Here is a 23145-nt window from a genome sequence, read left to right as displayed (position 1 = left end):
GGAAAGGGCCCCCAAAACCAAAGGGAATATTTATTTTAAGGAGTTTGACGTCTGTAGGAAGGGGAAAAAAAAAAAAAAAAAAAAAAAAAAAAAAAAAAACCCTGCCAAGGCCTGAATGGAGAAGCATGACATTCACATAGCCCTGCCATTGTATAAAGAGAAAAAGTCCTCAAGATCGTGTTTGTCCAAGAAATCAGACAGTTTACGGTCCCTGAGTCAAAACACTCAAGGATTGGAAGCCAGAGTTTCCTGGGCTGAACCCAGTTACTAAATAAAATGAAAAGGAAAGAGCAATTAGATGCCATGAATTGTTGTTAGGCGGGCAGGGTAGGTTGCCAAGGCTCTAATCCAACAGATGCGACAGAAAAAAATCCAGGAACAAGGCACTTGGGTTTGCCAACCCCCCGCCCCCACCTCCCCTCAGCCCGCCTCCCCAGCCCAACTGGTGCTGCTGGTGCTGCTGGTGCTGCTGGTGCTGCTGGTGCGCCATGGGGAGACCTACTGGGATCTGGAAATGCCCTGGGACCCAGTGGAGGCTGCGAGCCTGGTCATGGCTCAAAGGCCAGCCGGCCTAGCACCCGGCCCATCCCAGAAATCAAAAGAAATTTCGGCCCTTCTTGCTAATTGAGTAGCAGCCTTCACTAGTGTCCGGCAAGGAATGACTCCCAGGAGTCTCCTGTCCTCCTTTAACCTGATTGAAAAAGCTCTGGGTGGGGGGGGGGGGGGGCTTTATCACCTCTGGGGGGAGGGGTTAGCAAGGAAAGCCACCCACAAGGGAGTAGTGAGAAGGAAAGAGGGGGGAAGGAGAGAGAAGTGTGAACTGGGGAGGGAGGCTGCCCCAGAACGTTCTGGAGCCTACCCACTTCCGCCTGCAGCCCCTCTCCCCTGCAGCCCCCACTGGACACGCAGGCTGTAAGGGAAGAGCTCTCTATTGGCAACCGAGCTCTTATCAGGACCACCCTGGCTGAGCACTCAGGGAAGAACGAGGGACAGTGATGAGGAAAGAGTGTGCTTGACATTGTAATGCCTCATCTGCGCTGCAAGTCACTGAAAGCGACCTGTTTGTCCTAAGTTAGAATCCAGCTGCCTCCTGCCTGGGGAGAAAAATACACCAGGCACTTCTGGCCAGGCTGTGTGTGTTTGGGGTTGCCCAGTGACCCTGGACATTGCTCAGATGTCTCACACATGGTCACACCTCCGTGGCCCACAGAGGGGTATGCTTTCCAAATCGGGGTCGCCGGTGGAGTGCAAACTGCTGCTGGAAGATTCTCCGGGACTGAAGTCCTAATGATTGCATTTGATGAGAGATCCTTCAGCCCGGGCATCCCGAGTCATGACGCAGTCGGAGGGAGGTGTGAAAGCTCTCCTAGGCGAAGAGCAGAAACATTTCATAAACACATGGAAGAGGGAAAACCCCCAGCCAAAGTCTGTAAACTGTGAACCGTATCTTGGTTTATCTCAAAAAAGTTAGGTGGACTGGACTTGCTTGTAAAAAAATAATAAAATAAATAAAATAAAATAAAATAAAATAAAAAAATAAAATGAAAAAAGTAAAGGGATAAATTTTTTTTTCTTTAAAGTCTTTTTTTAGGGAAACTCCATGTCTTTTCTGGGAACAGGACTGGGTGTTTCCTGGAGGGGAGGCTGGTCCTGCCAGCATCATCAAGGTGTGCGGGGATCAGCCACACGGCGTGGCAGGGACGGCCCGGCCGACCCACCGCACACAGGCCATCGGAGCGTGGGGAGGGCCTACAGTTCATACCCGTCTCAGGTCTCCACCTTCCTCTGTGGAGCTCTGCTTACTTGGGTGGGTGTGGAGGGTGGGACCCGTGTTTTGAAACCAGCAGCAACACCCTGGCACCTCATTTTATCCAGGGTGGTGTCAGAACCCTGCACTCAGGCCCGGGCGGGGTCCTGCAAGGCAGCAGCACCTCGTCCCTTCTTCTTTTTTTTTTTTTTCCCCTAACTCTCCTGCTTCTGCTCCCACTCCTAGGGGTTTTTTTCTTTATCTTTTTATCTTTTCTCTTCTCTTCTCTTCTCTTCTCTTCTCTTCTCTTCTTGCTTTGCTTTGCTTTGTTTGTTTTTTTTTTTCTTTTCTTTTTTTCTGCCAAAGAAAGGAGCTGTAAACTAGATCATAGTCAGACATTAGGGACTAAATTAGGCATCCCTAAGAGAGGTGTTTGTGTTTTACACAGCAGAAGGTTCTGGAGCGGAGCTGCGGAGGGGATGGTGAACACTGAGCCAGGAAGATCAGAATGGGGGGCGCCGCGGTGGGACGGGGGTGTCTGGCAAAGCCTTCTGAGTACACCTTCAAGGCCACCACATTGGCCCTGACAGTCAGGCCAGAAGTAAAGACCTTTCTTGATAAAGATGACCTTTAGAGACTCGGCCTGGGGGCTGGGTGGGGGAGGGGGAGACAGAGCAAAAGGTGATCTTATCGCACTCCCCTGGGCAGCCCTGCAGACTGCAGCCAGGGAGGGGACAGGGCCAGCAGGGCGGGGTGGATTTGATCATCAGGCCGGCTGCCACTCGGCCAAAGCTGAGGATCTGGTCGTTGAAAGGCCGGGGGACTGACATCAAAAGAGCCGGGACCTCCGCAAAGCCCCTCTGAGTAGCCGTGTGACATTGAGGCCACTTTCCTGCTCGGTCTCCTGTAAGACACAGAGCATCCCCGGAGAGGGCTGGTGGGGAAAGGGGCCTATCCCCTTGCAGATGCCTCCAGTTAGGGCCGCGTTGCCAAATGCGCTACAGAAGCCCTAGAATTGGAGGCTCCTTCTCCCTCCCGCACCCCGCGTCGGCCCCGGGGAAGGAGCATCCTTGAGCGCGCACGGTGGGCGGTGGACGGGACCAGGCGCAGGTGTCCGGGGGCGCAGGTGCCCCGGGGGCGCGGCCCCGAGTGAGCGCAGGGAGCCCAGGGGACGTCGGGGCAGGGCCGGGGCAGCGGACATCGGGCCCTTGCGCTTCCCTGCTGAGAGCTTTCGGGGAAGCCACCCACTTTGGAGCCTCAGATGTGGCACATAAGCAAAGGGAACACGGGTCCCCTAATCCAGACGCAGACATCTGGGTTGCTGGGTGCAAGGGCAGCCCGGCTGCAGCGCGGCCAGGCGGGGAGGGGAGGGGAGGGCGCACCGGGTCGGGTCGGCGGTGCCGCGGCCTCCAGGTGCGCGTGCCCGGGTCAAGGCAGCTTTGGGGGTCCCTTTCTCAAGTAAGGGGAGCAAAGAAAGAAACAGCACACGTTGCCCTCACCTTGGCTTCTGAGAAGTCCTCCCATTCCTGCTGGGCAGCAAATTTTTTTTAAAAATTTTTTAAGAGCTGTTTCTGCGTAAGGACAAAAGTTTTTAGCAGTTTGGATTTCAGCTTTTGGGGTTTTTCTTTTCCTTTCCCTGGTATGAAATTTCAAAACGCCTGAACTTGGTGAATACGGCTCAATGGCGCCCCCCGAAGGCCCAAGGGGAGGGATGCAGGGGAAGAGGATGCGGACAGGGATCTGGAGGCCCGTCCCCTCCCCGCCCTGGACGGTCCAGCTCTGACACCAACAAGCTGTTTACACCTGTGCCCACCCAGAGGAACAGAGGCTGAGCTTCGGCCTAAAACAGGCCTCCGGTTGCATTCCAGCCAAGATGAGCTCTTGTGTCCCTCTGACTTGGTTTCCCTTTCCGTATGATACGGAACACAGAGCGACATTTTTTGGTTGCTGACTGAGTGGCAGGCCCTGTTCTGAGTGCTTACTTAGCCCGTGGGAACCCATTTAATGCTCACAAACACCCCATGACTTATGTGCTGTTATCCGTGCTATGCAAAAGAGGAAACTGAGGCACAGAGGGGGTTACAAGCCCTCCCGGCTGGCCCTTGGGCAGAACCAGGTTTGCAACCTCGTGGTGTGATCAGGAGCCCGGACTCATCAGGCATCTCCTGGCCTCCTGGACCTCTCCCGCTGGGCCCCTGGAGGATGGAGAAGAGAACGGCCACAAAAGAAATGCTCAACAAACAGTAGCTCTAATCAGATTCTCTTTCTCAGTCAACCACTTCCAAATGCATGACTGGAGGCAAAATAGTGTCACTTCTCTGTGCTTTAGTTTTCCCATATGGGTAATAGGTCTGTGGACATGTCCTCCAGGTGCTGTTGAGAAGATATTTCATGCTAACCTATGAGTCTCAGAGAATTTACCAGATAAATCAGTCACTTCACCCCTCAGGACATTTCTTCGTCCATGGATAGAAGTGGTCAGTGATCCTTCAGAGCACCAGTGGTGTCACTGGACCCCATCCTGGTTCAAAGACTGTGAAGCCATTCCTGTTAACCATTGAGAGAGACCAAGAATGTTGTGGACTGTAGGCATGAGAGCCAAGACCCGTGGGATCCCGCTCAGCTCTATGACAGAAAGGCTGGCTGAGTCTTTACAGTGTGATCAGCAAACAGGCTTGGGGGTAGAGAGAGAGACCGAAGGCTCTCTGGTGTTGCGACGCACCCTTTGGGCTCATTGTCCACTCAGTGACACAACGTGCATGACCTCTACCTCGCTCAATTAGAAACAGCGCAAGAAGAAAGGATGCATGTGGGGTACAATGGGGCTCTAATTCGCTGTGCTGAGTTCTACTCCCCACTGTCAGGTGGGAGAGAATCCAAAAGGGTCTAGCACCTAGCAGCAAAAATCACCATCCGTGCAGGGAACTGGTTAAAAGAGACAACTAAGAGGATGCTTGTTGTATTTTAAAACTCGATTAGATCTCACGTTTCTGCCTCATTTCACCCCGTGTAACGTCCTCCAGGTTCATCCATGTTGTCACATATCACAGAATTTCCCTCTTTTTGGAGGCTGAACGATTCTCCATCGTATATCTGTATAAGCCTCCTTTTCTTCGTCCATTCATCTGCCAGTGGACACGGAGGTTGTTTCCAGATCTTGGCTACTGAGGCCAGTGCTGCCGTGAATGTGGGAGCGCAGCTATCTCTCAAAGGTCCTGATATCAATTCTTTTGCATAAATGCTTAGAAGTGGGATTGCTGGCCCCCGGGGGTAATTATTCTATTTTTAATTTTTTGAGGTGCCTCCGCACTGTTTTCCATGGCAGCTGCACCCTTTTGCGTTCCCACCAACAGTGTGCGAGGGTTCCCAGTTTCTCCAGGTCCTCGCCGATGTTGCTGCCTTTTTTTTTTTCATAAGAGCCATCCTGACAGATGTGAGGTGATACCTCATTGTGCGGACAACAGGGAAATGCGTTGTCACACTAGTGGGTAAAGAAACCAGTAAGTACCACAGGGGACGTAGGCACACCACGTCAGAAAATCAATTACGTACCTATCAAATCGTCCAATTAACTCTCACTTTAAATTCTAAGTCTTCGCATTGTTATTAATTTCTGACGATAGAAAGATTGAGCTCAGGGATGACTTCCCAATTATTTCTGTTACACGCACAGCACACGTGCACACGCACATGCACAAGCACACAATGTTATTATGCAAAGAAACTCCTTGTCTGCATTTCTAAGGAAAAGGACGCATGAATCTAGAGGTAAGAGGGGGGAAGAGAGAAGCTGTGTCCTACAGGGAGGGGGTTTTGAAACATGCTTTCCAGAGGGAGCCCAAGCTTAGGGGCATTTCTTTGGAGAACGAAGGACTGAGTCTCTCCCAATACAAGCGTGAGCCGGATTTCAAGGGAGTCTGGCTTCTGTCCCTAGAAGATGCCCTTCTCAGCGCTTCCCTGGCCTGCAGCGTGGGGGACCTGGGCTCTGCGACTAGAGAGACCCCTTCTGCTCAAAGGCTGCTGGTGCAAGGCTGGTGCAAGACTACGAGACCTCATAGGAGCTGCGGGGGAGCAGGAGCTGCCCCAACCCGCCTGCACTCTGCACCCCCCAGTCAGAGCACCCCCCTGCCCCTCGCCGAGCACCCCCACCCCCAGGGCCCGTGTCATCCAGCCAGCTCTTCCCGCTCCTGTGCCGGAGGCCAGGCCCTGCGCTGACGGCTGGGAGGGACAGAGGTGAGGCACTCTGAGCCCGCTGCAGGAGAGAGCTGGCACTAGAATGTGGTGGAGGGTCTTTAATGTGGGTGGAGGGTCTTTACTACCTCAGGAGAGAGCTGGCACTATAATGTGGGTGCAGCAAGGCAGCGGTGACCCTTTTGTAGGAACACACAGAACCTCTCAGAGGCCTGGCACTGTGGGACCCCCGGGGTTGTTTTTTTTTTTCCCCAGGGCTGGGGCATGCAGTGGGCGGTGGGGGGCGGCGGTGCAGCAGGAGAAAGCCAATGCTGGAAAGGAAGGATGAGGGGATGGGGAAGGATCCTGTGTGTCCCACTGAGGGTTTATGCTTTGTCCTATAAGCAATGTGTGACCTTTTAGGATGTTAGTGGATGCTGAAGGTTTAGAAGGGAAACCGGGGACTCTTCCAGGATGCACACCTGGCTTGGGCTGGGAATGACACAGGGATGAAGTGACAGGACAGTGGCCCCCCAAGGAGCCAAAGACATCTTCCCTCACTTAGCTCAGTTTTTCAGCCTAAATGTCATTATCACCTCTTTCCTAAGGACAGTATGATGCATGGATGACCAGAGGGGTTGGCTATGGAGGCCCACACCAATTCCTAATTTAAAGCACATAAGCACAACAACAAAAAAAGCCCCTATCCCTCCATGGGGCTTCCGAGCAACTAGATCCTAACTTAGAGGAAGTTTGCAATAAAGCAGGGGTAAAGGGGCCCCTGGGTGGCTCAGCTGGTTGGGCATCTGCCTTCAGCTCAGGTCATGATCCCCGGGTCCTAGGATCGAGCCCAGCATCAGGCTCTCTGCTCGGCGGGGAGCCTGCTTCTCCTTCTCCCTCTGCCTGCCCTTCACCTGCATGTTCTCTCTCTCTCTCTCTCTCTCTCTCTCTCTCTCATTCAAATAAGTAAATAAGTCTTTTAATAAGGTAAATAAAGTAAATAAGTAAATAAAGTCTTTAAAAGTAAATAAAGTCTTAAAAAAAAGTAAAGCCATGGTAAAGAGATGAAAAAATATCTGTAAAAAATATATAAGAAAGGCATCACTAAATTCAGTTTTAGAGTGCATGAGTTTTTTAAGAAAGATAAATCTTGTCACTGGATGACCCTGGTGATGGGAGAGGTTAGTAAGGAAATAATTCGTGTCCCAAATGGCCCAGACCTCTAGGATCTCTGCAAATTTTTTTAAATGCCCCTAAAGACAATGATCCCTACAAGGCCCAAGGAGAATAACTGACCAGAAGCCAGAAGCCTGAATTGCTCTTCAAGGAGAGCCTGGCCCTAGGTGGCTCCCGGGTCAGACACCTGGGGCTGCCCTGGGTTCTGGGCTCCACCTCCTGCCGCTGGGAGTGGGGGGTTATCCTGGGTACAGAGAGGTGAGAAGTCCACTTGGCAACAAGGAGTAAACAGAGGGATTGCGCTGTGGATCCAGAGAGCAGCACCGGTCTCCTGGAGCCCCTGAGGCTTCTGAACAGATCCCAGGCCCAGGGCCCATCCCAAAGCCTAGGGCTTGGCCCGAAAACCCATCAAGCGTCCTGTCCCCAAGGCCGCAGCGCAGTGATGGGCTCCCCAACTCCTATTACCAACCCGGGGGTGGGGGGCAAGTCAGGGAACACGATCCCCCTCTGGGGCCCACCCCAGGGCTTTCTTACAACCCTGCTGCCCAGGGCACACAGACTCAAGAGCTGCTGACAGTCATCCTTGGGGAAAGGAGCAAGAAGTGGGGCTCCCTGAGATCCTGGAGGCGTCCCTCCTCCGACCGCAGAGCCTGGCAGCTTCACGGCGGCCCCCAGGGTGAGAGAAGTCCAGGGCAGGGGCCCGCCTTGTGGATCCCTAGCCGTCCTGCCCCGCACACTTGAAGGCATTCAACAGGTGCTCAATCATTGTTTGCCGAGCGCCCTGGTTGGCAGCTGAACTCGGTCTCCTTCATCCCCCGCATCCCCATCATCACTGCTGTCACCCACAGGGCAGCACAACAGCCGCAGTAGCGCTTCCGGCCTCCCCACCTACGTGTCCAGTGACCCCATGAGCTGGACACCATCATCGTCCCATTTCCCAGATTGGGCGGGGGGGCACTAGCAGTGCTGGGTGCCCCCCAGGCCTGGCCCACAGCACCTGCGCAGGTCACTGCCCCTCAGAGACACCTTCTCCTTGTGGGTCTCCAGCCCCCAGAGGCCCTGAGACAGCACCCCAAGAACGGCCTCCTTCCCAGACAAGGGGGTGACAGCCAGAAGGGCATTTCTCCCCATTTGCAGCCCTGGGAAATCACGTTGGCATTGTCGTCTTTTCCAGCTTCGTCTTGTATTCACTCAGCACAGAATTTTCGGGTCCCTGCAGTGTGGTCCACTAGGCAGGTGAGGCAAACAGTGACCAGGACACCGGTGGGTCTGTGTGGGTGAGCGTGTGTCCCAGTGAGGCCAGTGCGGGGTGAGGACGGAAGGCGGGGATGAGTGGGAGTTACAACAAGCAGAAATCCTCTGCATCTGGTCTCCCTGCCTCTGTCTTCTGCTTTCACAACCGACACTCACCGCCCCCCCCCCAAAAGCCTGCCTTTCTAGAAGGCACCTGCTGTCAGCCCCTCCCTGCTGGCATTGAGCTATGGGGAAAGCATAGATGTTAGAACAAATATTATTTTTTTAAAGATACTTATTTATTAGAGAGAGAGAATGAGGACGAGCAGCAGAGAAGGGCAGAGGCAGAGGGAGAAGCAAACTCCCCGCTGAGCAGGGAGCAATGCAGGACTCGATCCCAGGACCCTGGGGTCCTGACCTGAGCCGAAGGCAGACACTTAGCCAACTGAGCCACCCGGGCGCCCTGATATTAGAACAAATAAAACCTAAGTCCGAATTTCACTTTCACCGCTCCCTCACGGATGACTCTGTTGAGACTCGGTTCACAGCTGTAAGATCATTTTCCCTTCGGGGCTCCTGGGCCGGGTGGCACCAGTTGGGGCAAGATCCGTTTGGGATGCGGGGCCAGGGAGTAAATGTCAGGTGGGGCAATGGGGACAGCAAATGAAAACTTGCTCTGGGGAAGTTTGCCTGGAGAGAGAAAGAGAAATGTGGTTGTAGGTGGGAGTGGGAGTGTGGCCGAGACAGGCGGGTTTAAGGATGCAAGGAGTGCCACACCTTTGTAAGCTTAGGAGAGCAAGTCACAGAGAGAGGCTGAGACCCAGGGAGAGGAAGTGTGACTCGGGAGATTCAGGAACCAGCAGGCCGACAGCGGGGAGGTTAGGGGGGAGTGGGTTGCCCCTCTGCTCAGCGCCAAGTGGGAGGAGGGAGGTACAGGTGTAGACAGGTATAGAGAAGCATGTAAATAGCCAGTGGACACATGGGAATGGTAATTCCTCATGGTGTCCCCCTTTTATTCTATGAAATTGGTGTAAGAAAAAAAAAAAGAAATTGGTGTAAGAGCCTCTGTGAGGACCAAGGAATGAAAGATTTAAATGAAGCTTGAGATGAGAGAGGGAGATCTGAGGTTTGAACCCCAAATTATGGGGTCATGGAAAGGAGGTGATTAAAAGCAAGTAAGAGCTGATAGGAAAGTCTGAGTTCTAGCTGAGGTAGGAAACCACGAAGTTTAGTTGTAAAATTACACTTAAAAATAAAATGTGGTTTAAAAATGGGAGAGGATGATGAAAAGTCATCCGGAGAGCTCCTGGGGCTGCACCGGGTGTCGGGAGGGAGGTAGGGGGAGCAGGGAAGTGATGGGACAAGAGGGAAAATGGGCAGAGGGGCAGGGAGGGGTGCCCTTGCGATGACCCAGTGCCATGGGCGTCGGCAGCATGGCTGGATGTCGCTGATCTCAAATACCTGAACCTAGGTCCAAACAGGTTTGGAGCCAAAACTGACCTCAGATCCAAGACAAAATTCAGCCCGGCCTCGGGGAAGCAAGAGTCAGTCACTCGGGAACGTTCTCCCATTTTGCACAAGCTCTATCTCCTAGGATCTGTCCCTGATGAGCTAGCTCCCTGTTGGGAGCCGCAGTGAGGGACCAGGGCAGGGGCTGGGCAAGCCAGGTGCCCAGGGCATAAAGGACAAGGAGTACACACTCTGGGTGGTGCGCAAGGTGGGTTATTGCGGGCCACTACCCTGCAAAAATGACCGCCCTCAGCTTGGCTGCGCACCACGGTGCAAAAAGAATAAAAAAAACATACATGCTGCCCAATCCCGAACTTGCAGGCTAGCTTTGGGAGCATTTTAGAAACAGGCAAAAAAAAGAAAGAAAGAAAGAAAGAAAGAAAGAAAGAAAGAAAGAAAGAAAGAAAGAAAGAAGAAAGAGAGAAAGAAAGAAAGAAAGAAAGAAAGAAAGAAAGAAAGAAAGAGGCAAAAAAAAAAAAACAACCAAACAAACTCTTTAAAAAAATAAATAATTAAACAGAATTAGCACGGTGCAAACGTCCTGTTTTTGCCAGGGGATCCCTTATGAGTCCAGGACATTCACATCCATCCACCCTCAGCTGGGGGAGGGGGGTCAGGATCTATTCTAGAATCTGCTCCCAACACCACTGACATGCAGGTGCCGAACTCGCCCCGGGGGGCCAGGCAGCGTAATCCATCCAGGGTCCAGGGTTTCTGGAAGGTTTCCGTTGGGCGGGTGGAGCCCGGGCAGCCCAGCAGCCTGGGCCTCGGCCTGTCGCCTGGGAGCCCGCCGCCTGGTGGCCGCCGGCTCGCCCGCACCGCGCAGAGCTGTCACCCAGGGAGCCCGCGGCGCCCCTCCCACGCTGCTCCCCTTCCTTTCTGCTTCTGCCCACCTGCTTCCACCGATTAGAAGCCACTGCCCTGTACAAGTCGATAAACTACAGATCCTAGCAGGGACGACCAAAGAAGCCGAGAGAGCCACTGCGCGGCCCCTTGGCCTTCCTGGCCACCTGAGCCTCCATGCAGCTTGGAATCTCACCCTGGAGGGGCCCAAAGCAGCAGGAGCCGCCTACCACAAATACGTGGACTTCTCCCCCTCCCTTTCCCGCTGGATGATTTTCCCATCACCTCCAGCTTTCAGGGTTATTTGCAGGGGGCCCCCGGCAAGCAGGGCCTGCTGGCCGCTCCGGAGATCCACAGGCCTGGGCCACACTCCCACACGCCTCAAGTGGGCCCATGGAAGACCCTCCGGGTTCTCTCATTAAAAAAAAAAAAAATCTATGGTGTCTTAAGGAAAATGGGACAGGGAAGGACAAGCCCCCCAGATGGGCCTCGGCACCCTCTGCAGCTCTGGCCACTGGAAGGACCTCTCAGCTCCCTAAGGAGGCTAAGACTGCTACAGGCAGCCGATGGGAAAGGAGGCTCTGGCAAGTGATGATTTCATTCCACCATTGTCAAAGCCAAACAGGAAAATCCAAGAGAAATAAAGTGTGAGGGGGATCCCTGGGTGGCTCAGCGGTTTAGTGTCTGCCTTTGGCCCAGGGGGTGACCCCGGAGTCCGGGGATCGAGTCCCACGTCGGGCTCCCTGCATGGAAACTGCTTCTCCCTCTGCCTGTGTCTCTGCCTCTCTTTCTCTGTCTCTCATGAATAAATAAAATCTTAAAAAAAAAAAGAAATAAAGTGTGAGTTACTGGATCTGGGTTTTAATGATCAAGTTGACTACGTGTTCCCTATTTGTCATGTTTTCACTCTATGCATTGCTAGGTTCGCAGAGCCACAGGCTGGAAGGACAGGTGCTCAGCAGAGGGAGGAGGGAGGGATGGAGGGAGGAAGAAAGGAAGGAAGGAAGGAAGGAAGGAAGGAAGGAAGGAAGGGAGGGAGGGAGGGAGGGAGGGAGGGAGGGAGGGAGGAAGGAAGGAAGGAAGGAAGGAAGGAAGGAAGGAAGGAAGGAAGGGAGGAAGGAAGGAAGGGAGGGAGGAAGGAAGAAGGAAAGAGACAGGGAGGAAGGGAGGGAGGGAGGGAATTGGGCTGACTCCATTTTCAGATAGGGAAAGCCCACGTCAGCTCCCTACCGTGGCACATACCGCTCTACCCCCCACTCTCCAGGTTTCTTAGCTCCTATAAAAGTCACATGTCTGGGGGCTCCTGCCTGTAGGACGCCTGGGGGAGCAGAGAGGCTAATGCATACTGCGGTACCAAAGAGGAATAGCTACCTCCTCTCGTCTAACCTTTGGAGTTCCAGCAGCCTTTATTGCCCTGACCCTGGTGCATGAGGGTTATGAAACGGCGATGGCTCTCCCGGGGGATGTATTTGTAGGGCAGAAAGGAGAGTTGAGAGCTCTTTAATTACCTACAGATTTTATACTGCTCGTGTGACTGGGCCAACGTCAGGGCTTTACCCGGAGCCGAAGGAGGCCCATGAGGGTCCTGCTCAAACACAGGCCCCCGAGCTCCCGGCCTCTGAAATCATCCTTTGGAATCTACAGAGGAAGTCTGAGGATTTGGAGCAAGAGGGGACTGGAGCAGAGATAAGAGAAAAGAAGGAAGCCAGTGAAAAGGGGGAAAAGAGAACTCCTTTGGGAAGCATTCGATGCGATTTGACTCTCCTGGTGCACACGCTTCATCCATGAGCCGGAAGTCTCCACAGGATGTGTTGGTTCTGATGGAAACAGGAAACTTGTGAAGAAGTATCTAGAAGAGGAAGACATGTTTCAAAAGATAAATCAATACCCTGTAAACCCAGTGATGGTGGTCGTTCGGACGCAAGCTAAGACAAACAGGACACCAAATGATCCTTAAAACAGAGAGCCTGGCAGCTCACAAATGGGGACCCCAAGGCTGTGGTCTGGATGGCTGTTGCCACCAGTCAGGAATGCTGACCCCCTCCACCCACAATTGCTTTTCCTTAAATACCTGGGATTTCAAGCAAACACCATCTAATGCCATCATAACCTCAGTGGATCTTGATTCCTCACTTCCCTTTATGAGCATAAAGCGTTTCTATCAGTCTTGACTCCACTTTTTTTAGGAAATAATTTCGGACTGCCCAACACTGGGGCAGAGATCTCTCCTGCATGTCCCCAGTTTCCAGAACCATGTTATAAAATAAGCTGTTCTGTGATCACCTGATTGCTTACCCGAACCCCTTTCCGTATAACCAAAGAAGGCAGTGACTCAGTCCTCTTGACTCTGACATTCACAGTTAAGCACAATGCCTGGCACGTGATCGACCCACATGTGGCCTCCATCAGCCAGGCACAGGCCAGATCCTCACTTAATGTAGAATCGAATCTCACGGTAGCCCCTCCTTAATAAGAGGAGCACATGTCTATCTAGCACCTGCTGATCTGTATACTTTGAACGTATTAACCCATTTAACTTATCATACCCCTCTGAGGTACGTGCTAGTATTCTCCAGATCGGAGAACTGACACCCAAGGAAATGAAGTTTCTGCCCTGGGACACCCAGGAACTCCATGTCACAACAAGGCTCTGGACCCAAGGCAGTCTGTCTCCGGAACCCCTGCTCTCTCTACTGCACGACACTGCCTCTGGCCACACTTAGGGGAACTTTCAATTCAACGAACACTTACTTGACATCAACTACTCCACACCTGGAGGTAGAGAGACGAGCAAACCATGATGCCGGTCAGGAACTGACAGGAACATCTCACGTTAAGCAGGGTCAGGGTTACTCCAAATCATTTGTCAGCGAACCTTCTCAAACACTGGAAAGAGCATGTTGAGTAATGTGCTAGCAAAAAGGCTCTGTGGACATGAAGGGCCACGGTGATTCCTCATTAATTCAGATTTTCCCCCACTATTTAAGGGTTTCTCCTTTTTCCAACTTTGTGCTGAAACTTTTCTTTTCACAATGGGAAGAAATGAACAGTATAAATATAATCTCCATGTTACAGGAGCAAAATGATTCCTACCATGTCAGGAATGCAGATATATATTATAATCCTTTACCATGGGAATTACTAATAGGTTTCAATTAAAAAATGCTCACTTAAACAGATTCCCTCTGACATAATACTAAAAGCACAGTGGCAGCTAAGCTCTGAGCAACGGGTCCAGGTCAAATGTGGAAGCCAACATAGCATAGGCCTAAATATTTAAAAGTTTAAATATTTAAAGGGACGCCTGGGTGGCTCAGTGGTTGAGCCAGTGGTTGAGCATCTGCCTTTGGCTCAGGTCGTGATCCAGGGGTCCTGGGATCGAATCCCACATTGGGCTCCCTGCAGGGAACCTGCTTCTCCCTCTGCCTGTGTGTGTGTGTGTGTGTGTGTGTGTATGTCTCATGAATAAATAAATGAAATCTTTGAAAAAAATAAGTAAAAGTTTAACTCAGGCTTATATACTGGTAAATATATATGTTCTATCCTCCTGGCTTGATAAATAAAACTTTACAGTGACAACATGTTTTTTTTTTTTTAAATGTGTAAAGCTATGATCTTTTTTGTTTTTTTTTAAGATTTTATTCATTTATTTATTTGAGAGCAAGAGTGAGAGAGAGAGAGAGAGAAGGAGCACCAGCGGGGGGGTGGGCAGAGGGAGAGGGAGGAGCAGACCACCCACTGAACAGGGAGCCCAGTATGATGTGGAGCTTGATCTTAGGACCCTGGGATCATGACCTGGGTGGAAGGCAAACACCTAGCCAACTGAGCCACGCAGGTGCCCCAAGCTATGGTCTTTATAATACTGAAAGTCAGCAAAATATCAAAGACATCTGAATTTAGTTATTATTTCAAAGGCTTGACTGATGAAATGAAACAACAATGTTTGGGTGAGAATAAAATCAAGACATATAAATAATAAATTGTTCTGTATTTACTCCATAAACTTTGCTACTCGTAGCTACATTTTGGTCGAATTATTAATTATATTGTTATAATTAGAATTTTCTTTTTTCTTTTTTATTTTTTTAATAATAAATTTATTTTTTATTGGTGTTCAATTTGCCAACATACAGAATAACACCCAGTGCTCATCCCGTCAAGTGCCTGCCTCCCAGTCACCCCTATCCCCTGCCCTCTTCTCTTTCCACCACCCCTAGTCGTTTCCCAGAGTTAAGAGTCTTCCATCTTCTGTTTCCCTTTCTGGTATTTCCCACTTATTTTTTCTCCTTTACCGTTTATTCCCTTTCACTATTATTTATATTCCCCAAATGAATGAGACCATATAATGTTTTCAAATAATTTATGTCCTACCTACAATGCTAACCTAAAGAAAAAAGGTAGTTGTACCTAAGGCACCTGGGTGGTTCAGTTGGTAAGCACCTGACTTTCGATCTCAGCTCAGGTCTTGGTCTCAGAGACATGAGTTCAAGCCCCACTTTGGGCTCTCCACACCCAGCATGGAGCCTACTTTAAAAAAAAAAAAAAAAAAAAAGGTAATTGTACTCACAGCGTAAACATTTTGAATGTAGCTTATCAAAACCCTAAATTAAAGTGAATGCTAAAAGGAGAAAGTCAATTAGTGTTTTTCTTTTCCCAGCACCCTCATCTGGCATCTTTGTCATCATATCAGTCAAAACACCAACAATTTCTCTTGCCAACATGGCCTTTTCCCCTACTTCTCTCCAAGTTCCCATATGGGATATTTGAAACATTTTCCTTCCCCTTACTCCTCTTTACCCCAAAAGTTATTTTTATGATGTTTTTCCTTCCCCATTTTACCAGCTCATTTTGTTAAGATTTAGTTTCAGGATGTTGTTAAAATGCACCTTGCAATCAGTATGATCTATACTTTCTTTTCTGAATCCTTATTTAGCATGTACTGTACATGACCAGAAAGAAGACTTTTAATCCAGGTGGGTTCTGCTCAGATTTGTTATTGTTGGGTTATTTGACCACCTCCTAAGGTCCGTTGGTATAGATAAGAAGTCAGATGTGAGTCTGATTGCTTCTCACTTAATGTATAATGTGTTCTTTTCATTTGGAAATCAATACATTTTCTCCTTTACTTTGAAGTTCTGTAATTTTAATTTTACCTAATTTTATAATTAGGTGCTGAGCACCTAATATTTATTGAGCACCTACTATATGCTGGGCACTAATCTAAACAGCTTTCATGTATTAAATCATTTAATACTTACAACAACATTTTGAAGTAAATGTTATTGTTATTTCCATTTTACATATGGGAAAATTGAGGCCCAGTGATGAAGTGGATGGCCTAAATTCAAACATCACATAAATGGTGGAGCCAGACTTCAAAGGCAAATAAACAATCTGGCTGTAGAACTGCTCAACGCATGTGTGCCTTTTTTAAGGTACTTGGAGGAACCTGGTGGCTCAGTTGGTTGAGCGGCTGACTCTTGGTTTCAGCTCAGGTCATGATCTCAGGGTCATGGGATTGAGCTCCATATCGGGCTCCGTGCTTGGTGGGAAGTCTGCTTGAGATTCTTTCTCTCCCTCTCCCTCTGCCCTTACCCACTGCTTGCTCTCTTTCTCATAAATAAATAAATAAATAAATAAATAAATAAATAAATAGTTAAAAAAATTTAACTTGAGTGGATCTGGGTGCCTCCTTTGATTTTGCAGATTTAGGGCTTCTTTCAACTCAAGAATATATTCTTCAATAATAGAACTTTTAAAAGTATCAACTCTCTCCTATGTGTGCTTTTCTCTTTCTAGAGTTTATGCATCACTTTTTTCAGCAATTTACTGAGATTAATTCAACAGTCCCCTCCTGGGGACTGCAGGTTGCTTAAGGGCAGAGAATGTATCATGTTGACTGTTGTATCCCCAATACCTATTTCAGTGCCTGATACATGGTAGGTTCTCAGTAAATATTGGCTACTATTAAATCAATGGAATAGGCTCTGACTTCTAAATACTCTTGGTGTTTCTCGCAAATATTCTGGCAAGACCTCCAGGCAACTCCCTTCTGTTGATCCATAGGTATTTCTAACAGGGAGCCAGCAAAGCCTATGCAATGTCTGGAAGGCACCCATTTGTCTTATTCAGGCACACCCAAGGGTCTCAGTCTGCCAGCACCCTCTCTTCTAACTTCTTCCCACACAATTAGATGCTGCTGCACTCCTTTTTTTCTTTCTTTCTTTCTTTCTTTCTTTCTTTCTTCTTTCTTTCTTTCTTTCTTTTCTTCTTTCCTTCTTCTTTCTTTCTTTCTTTCTTTTCCTTTCTTTCCTTCTTTTATTAGTTTCAAAGGTAAAGCTTAGTGATTCATCAGTTGCATACAACACCCAATGCTCAACACATTCCTTAATGTCCATCACCCAGTGACCCCCATTCCCCCACCCCCACCCCTCCAGGAACCCTCAGTTTGTTTCCTAGAGTTAAGAGACTTTTATAGTTTGTCTCCCTCTCTGATTTCCTTTTATTTTATTTTTCCCTCCCTGCCCCTGTGTTCATCCATTTTATTTCTTAAATTCCACATATGAGTGAAATCATATGGTATTTGTCTTTCTTTGACTGACTCATTCTGCTTAGCATAATACCCTTTTGCTCCAACCACATTGTAGCAAACGGTAACACTTCATTCTCTTTGATATATATATCACATCTTCTTTATCCATCCATCTGTCGATGGACATCTGGGCTCTTCCCACAGCTTGGCTCTTATGGACATTGCTGCTGTAAACACTGGGGTACAGGTGCCCCTTCATATCACTACATTTGTATCTTTGGGGTAAATACCCAGCAGTGCAATTACTGGGTCATATGGTAGCTCTACTTTCAACTTTTTGGAGAACCTCTATACCATTTTCCAGAGTGGTTGCAGCATTCATATGTCGATGGACATCTGGGCTCCTTCCATAGTGTGGCTATTGTGGACTTGCTGCTATAAACACTGGGCTGTAACACTCATTTCTAAGCATTCTACTAGAAGGAATGGAATAGTTTTAGGAGATGGACGAGGTCTCAGAATCCCCCAGAAAGGAGAGATCTACAGTCTAAGAGGTGCAAGAGAGTCTGGAATAGTACGTCCTTCAGAGTGCAGCAAAAAGAAATGTTGATCCCATGCTGAGGGGCACAGTCCACAAGCCACCTGCTGCATATCATCAGGCTGGCTCTCACCATGTCCTCACCTTTGCCCAAAGCTTTCATCTTACTTGATTAAGATTTATTTCTATGGTACCACCACTCAAATTGTAAAAGAAAAGTACAAAATGACATCTGGCCTCAATTTAAGTCCCTCAATGAAAACTTTGCCAGCCTCCCATTTAACATTCATATTAAGAGAGAAAAAGACAAAAATTCACGATACCAACATTTAAGACTATTGATCAATCTGAAGAGACCCACTGTCTACAGACCCTATAGAACTCGGCTGATGAAAGCAGTCCACAGGGCGGGGAACAAGTCAAATCCATCTGCTCATCACTCCACTTTGCTTCAGGGTTACAAGATCAGGATCAGTAGGGAAGCCAGTGAGCTGCCCCCCTCTGTCATGCAGCACTTTCCTCCCTAAGTGTGTCACTTCCCCAGCTCCCCCCACACACACACACTCAAGGACTTGCTTACACAACTACTTAGAGGTTGCAAATCTGAAAAAAATTAAAAAAAAAGGTGACAAGCTGGGTGTGAGGACTAGAAGCAGCCCATTGCCTTCTGTGAGACCTGAGCCTCAGAAGAAAAGCCCAGTGAGGGAACATAGACAAGCAAAGCGAGCCCCCATGGCCTCACCTGCTGGACCTTAAAGGGGTTCACACAGCCTCTGTGTTCAGTTTGGCAGAGAAAAGTAAACTATGGGCACTGGAAGATGCTCTCTCATGCCAGTTAAGGAAGCTGGCTGAGGAACTAGCAGACATTGAGTCTATACCAGCCTGACACATATACCTGTTGAAATAAACAGGGAATTGAACACATGCCTAAGGATACAAAGGGCATACACAGGCAATCTGCATACTGAATATTGGCAAACATTTTGTTTGGTTAGCCACGGGTCTTGTGGGGGGGAAAAAAGTTACAGAGCACAAGAAAAGGTACACCATCATAAAGGCTCTGAAACATTGCAAACCTCTAACATGGTGGCTTCAATAGAATGCCAGAAGATACAGTCTCTTTGACAGAGTAACAGTGCACCCAAGGAGAGACAACAAATGATTTTGGAACGAAAACAAAAAGATTAAGAGGACATGATTCAGAATACAGAAGATTGCAAACTAATGAAAAATATAGTCTCAGAATTACATTGAAGGCAAGAAAATGGAGAGTGGAAATTACAGGAAAAAGAATTAGTAACTGGAGAATGAACTTGAAAAGTTCTTTCAGACTGCTAAGGAAAATGGTCAACTGAAAACAGAGAAAAAATAAGAGACGCAGATGACAAAGGGTGATGACTGTGTCTAAGGCTGACAGTGACCCCCAAGGAATAAACCCAAACTGCTGGAATGAGAGTTGGAATTGGAATTGGAATCTTGACTAAAGAACACTTTTTTTTTTTTTTTAGGAGGTTCAAATGTCCTTGAAACCAAAAGTGTTCACCATGTCCCAAGCAAAATCTACAAAAAAGAGACATGTCCTGGGAATTTATTATAAACATAAGATAACAGGAAAACACTCTGTAGGTACATATAGGTAGAAAACCAAGCTACCTAGAGTGGAACAGTAAACAATATTGGCAGAGTATTTGTGGAGAATGTTGAAATACCAAAATCCCATGCTCACTGCTGTTGTCTTTCACTTGTGAAGGTAATAAGAAATATTTTCAGTTATTCAAGAGTTCAGAAAATACCATGCTGTATGCCTTTTTTAAAACAAACATACCAAATGAGGGAGGGATTTCAAAACCCAGGAGTGGGGATGTCATAAAAGCATCACACCAGCACGCAGCATTTTAACAAACTACATATAGAGTTAACTCTAAACAATTGCCTTAAACCACGGTTGCAGAACTAAATGCAAATGTCAGAAGAGGTTTTTAAAAAGGAACGTGCAGGATGTAAAAAAAATAATGATTTTGCAACCATTATTTGGCTTAAAAACTCAGGAAAAGGAAGAAAAGGTGTATGGAAAATGCTTAGCTGCATTATTTCCTATAGGAAGTGCTTCAGAAAGCAACTTTACTCTTGACTTTGGGTAATTAAAGAAATGCAGATTAAAATATTTTTCTAAATGTCAAGGTAACCAATGGTGCAGTTAAAAGCATAACACATTCCACTGTGGCCGTGTTTCTTTCCCCTGCAGCTCAGGATTACACACACAACGGTGCCTTCTCTTCCCTCCCACCTGGACCCCTCCTATCAACAATTAAGCACGTTCGAGTCCCTGCAAATCCTTAAAATAGATTTGTATATCATTTCAACCCCACAACTCCTTTTAACCTGGTAATTGCCAATTTGGGTTGCACATTAGAGCCACCTGGGAGCTTTATGAACTGTCCCAGTGCTTGGGTCCAACTCCCAGAGATTCCAGTTTAGTTGGTCTGGAGAATGACCTTGGCATTGGGGTTTTTAAAAGCATTTCACATAATTCTAGTGTACAGGCAAGGCTGAGAACCACATTAGCCCTAACTCTCCGCTCCACTTCTCAGTAAAATTACTAAGAAGTTTTTCATGAAATGTGCTTCCATTCCTTTTTCTCCTAACCTTTTCTCAAATCACAACCAGGCTTCTGCCCCCATAATGTCCCTGAAATAGGTCTTGCTAAAGTCACTAAAAGCCCAAATGCCACAATATCCAACAGCATGTTTCAGTACGCATCTCTGCCGACCTCTCTGCTACTCTAGGTGTTTATTAGGACCTTGCATCTCTTGACACACTCTCTTCCTTTCAATACCGAGACTCCGCACTGTTCAGCTTATTCTTGGACTTCTCTGCTGCTTCTTGGAGATTTATCCTCCCCATCCAGCCATCAAAAGTTGATGTTCTTGAGCAACCCAAGCGTCCACTGATAGATAAGTGAACAAAATGAGTACGTGCGTGCGCACGTGCACACACACACACACACACACACAGGAATATTACTCAGCCATAAAAAAGTTTGAGATCTTACCACTTGTTACAATGTGGATGAACCTAGAGGATATTCTGCTAAGTAAATTAAGTCAGACAAAGATAAACCAATGCCATGAGTTTGTTTATATGTGGAATCAAAAAACAAAACCAACAAAACCAAAACAGAAAACAGACTTGTAAATACAGAGAACAAATTGGTGGATGTCACAGAGGGAGCAGCTGGGAAGGGGAATGGGTGAAACAGATGAAGGAGATACAAACTCCCAGTTATAAAATCAGTAAGTCATTGGGATGAAAAGTAATATAGTGACAAGTCAGTTACACCATAATAACTGTTTGGTGACAGATGGTAACTACACTTACCATGGCGATACTTTTGTAATGTGTATAAATGTTGGATCACTATGTTGTATACCTGAAACTAATATTGTATGTCAGCTATACTTCAGTTAAAAAAAAAAAAAAGTTGGTGCTACTGAAGACCTACCTTAAACCATTTTGTGATTAGGAATCTCACTTACATTCTCCTTCATAAAAGACAATCTCCTCCATGCCCATGATTGCAATTTCGATCTTGTTTTTGATGATTTACAATGTGTTTCTCCAGCCTAGACCTTTCTAGAGCTACAAGCCACACGGCCCATGATAGCTCCACTGCCTCAGCCTCTTCTGGTCCACACTATACTTGTGACCTTCTCTCTTAGTGCACCCCTCCATCCATTTCCATGAACCCAGAAACAAGGTGTCTCTTCCACTCATCACATCCACCTGTCACCAGGCCCTCTCCATAAGAATCAACATCTCCTACCCACAACTTCTCCTCCACCACTTGCCCAAACCAGCAGCTACATCTCTCTCAAAGGTGGTAGAGCTCACCACCAGTAACCTCCCACCTACCGTGTCATCAATAAGCTTTGCAAGCCCCATATCAATACTATCAGTTCCCCACAAAAGTCTTTGAAGACTCCCGCTTGTCTCAGTCAGGATAAAACAAAATTAATTTTTTTTTATTTTTTAAAAAAGATTTTATTTATTTACTTAAGAGAGAGAGAGTGAGACTGAGTGGGAGAGAGCATAAGTGAGGGGAGGAGCAGAGGGAGGGGGAGAAGCAGGCTCCTCAGTGAGCAGGAAGCCCAATGCGGGGCTCCATCCCAGGACCCCTGGGATCATGACCTGAGCTGAAGGCAGACACCTAACCAACTGAGCCATCCATGTGCCCCAGAAAAAAAAATTAAGAGAAAAGAGAAGGTCCTTCCTGGTCGGGTCCCTGCCCTCCTATCAACTTCTCTTCCACTCTTCCTCTCAGCCTCACCCTCCCCATATACCTCCTCTCGGCCTCACCCCCATCCTCCCTTATCAGCCTCACCACCACTTTCCCTTCTCAGCCTTACCTCATTCTTCTCTCTCAGCCTCACCCTCCTCTCCCATCCCTACATTTCAACGATCTTGACCTTCCTGTTCCTCAAATGTGCTTACCTACCTCCTGACACATGACCTTTACCCACTGTGTTTTCCTCTGTGGAGAAGAGTCTCCCCTATCCCATTCCCCTCCCTCATTCTAGCTTTCTTTGCCTAATCCACTCAACCTGATTTCTGCCTGGAGCACTTCCCTTCACTTCACACCCCTCCTTCTTCTCTATCCACAGGCCTACCTGTATTCTACACCATTCTAACATCATGCACATTTCCTCTCCTTTAACATAAGCCTCACTGTGTAATAATGAATTTATCTTTGTGGTTTCTGATAGATGCCTGCCTCCCCGCCACTCTGACGGTGAGCCCTGTGAGGGCAGGAATTAGCCCCACAGCCTATCCCTGGCATGTAGTAAGTGTCCAATAAATGATTGTGTAATGAAAACTAAATCTATCTTATATAACACAAGTGAGAAAAAGTGAAATTGAGGACATTACAAAGGAGTATGCAAAACTAAGTTCCGTTTCAACAACTTTGAAAAATTATATCAATGGTTGGAATATGATGCCATTTAAAAAAAAATTTGTAATGATTACATAGGATTGTGTAAATTTTCATGTAATGTTTGGGAAAAAAATAAGCAATAAAGCTTTTCTGTATAATAATCTTAATTTCTAATTTCTTCTCAATAAAAACTGAAAAGAAATCCCCAAAATGTTAATAATAATTGTTCTGGGTTGTGCAATTAGGGTGATTTTTATTTTCTTCCTTATATTTTTCAGAATTTTCTGAATTATTTGTAAGAAAAATATATTAATCAGCAAAAGTTGTGTCAGTCAATTATGCTCTGTGTTATAGGTGACAGAAAACCTAAAAGTGGTTCCGAAATGACAGGAATCTATGAGTAACATAACTGAGAATGTTTGATTATGGTTTAACGAAGGCCTTGGCTTCATTTCCTGCAAGCA

At 47.7% G+C, this 23145-nt stretch overlaps 1 long non-coding RNA gene across 2 annotated transcripts in view; it reads right to left on the bottom strand.

Moving 5' to 3' along the window:
* Positions 1-11842: 11842 nt before the first annotated feature.
* The window catches only part of LOC112671075 (uncharacterized), a 49458-nt gene continuing 38155 nt past the window's right edge, over positions 11843-23145 (bottom strand). For both annotated transcript variants that reach the window (XR_007410592.1, XR_003143370.3), the window contains exons 3-5: positions 15086-15202; positions 13430-13564; positions 11843-12527 (exon numbers count right to left, since the gene is read on the bottom strand). This is a non-coding gene — a long non-coding RNA (uncharacterized LOC112671075). The remainder of the gene's footprint in view (positions 12528-13429; positions 13565-15085; positions 15203-23145) is intronic.

This window comes from Canis lupus, chromosome 5, assembly GCF_003254725.2.
Source record: "Canis lupus dingo isolate Sandy chromosome 5, ASM325472v2, whole genome shotgun sequence".
Lineage (NCBI taxonomy): Eukaryota > Metazoa > Chordata > Mammalia > Carnivora > Canidae > Canis > Canis lupus.
This window is presented reverse-complemented; position numbering and strand designations above follow the sequence as displayed.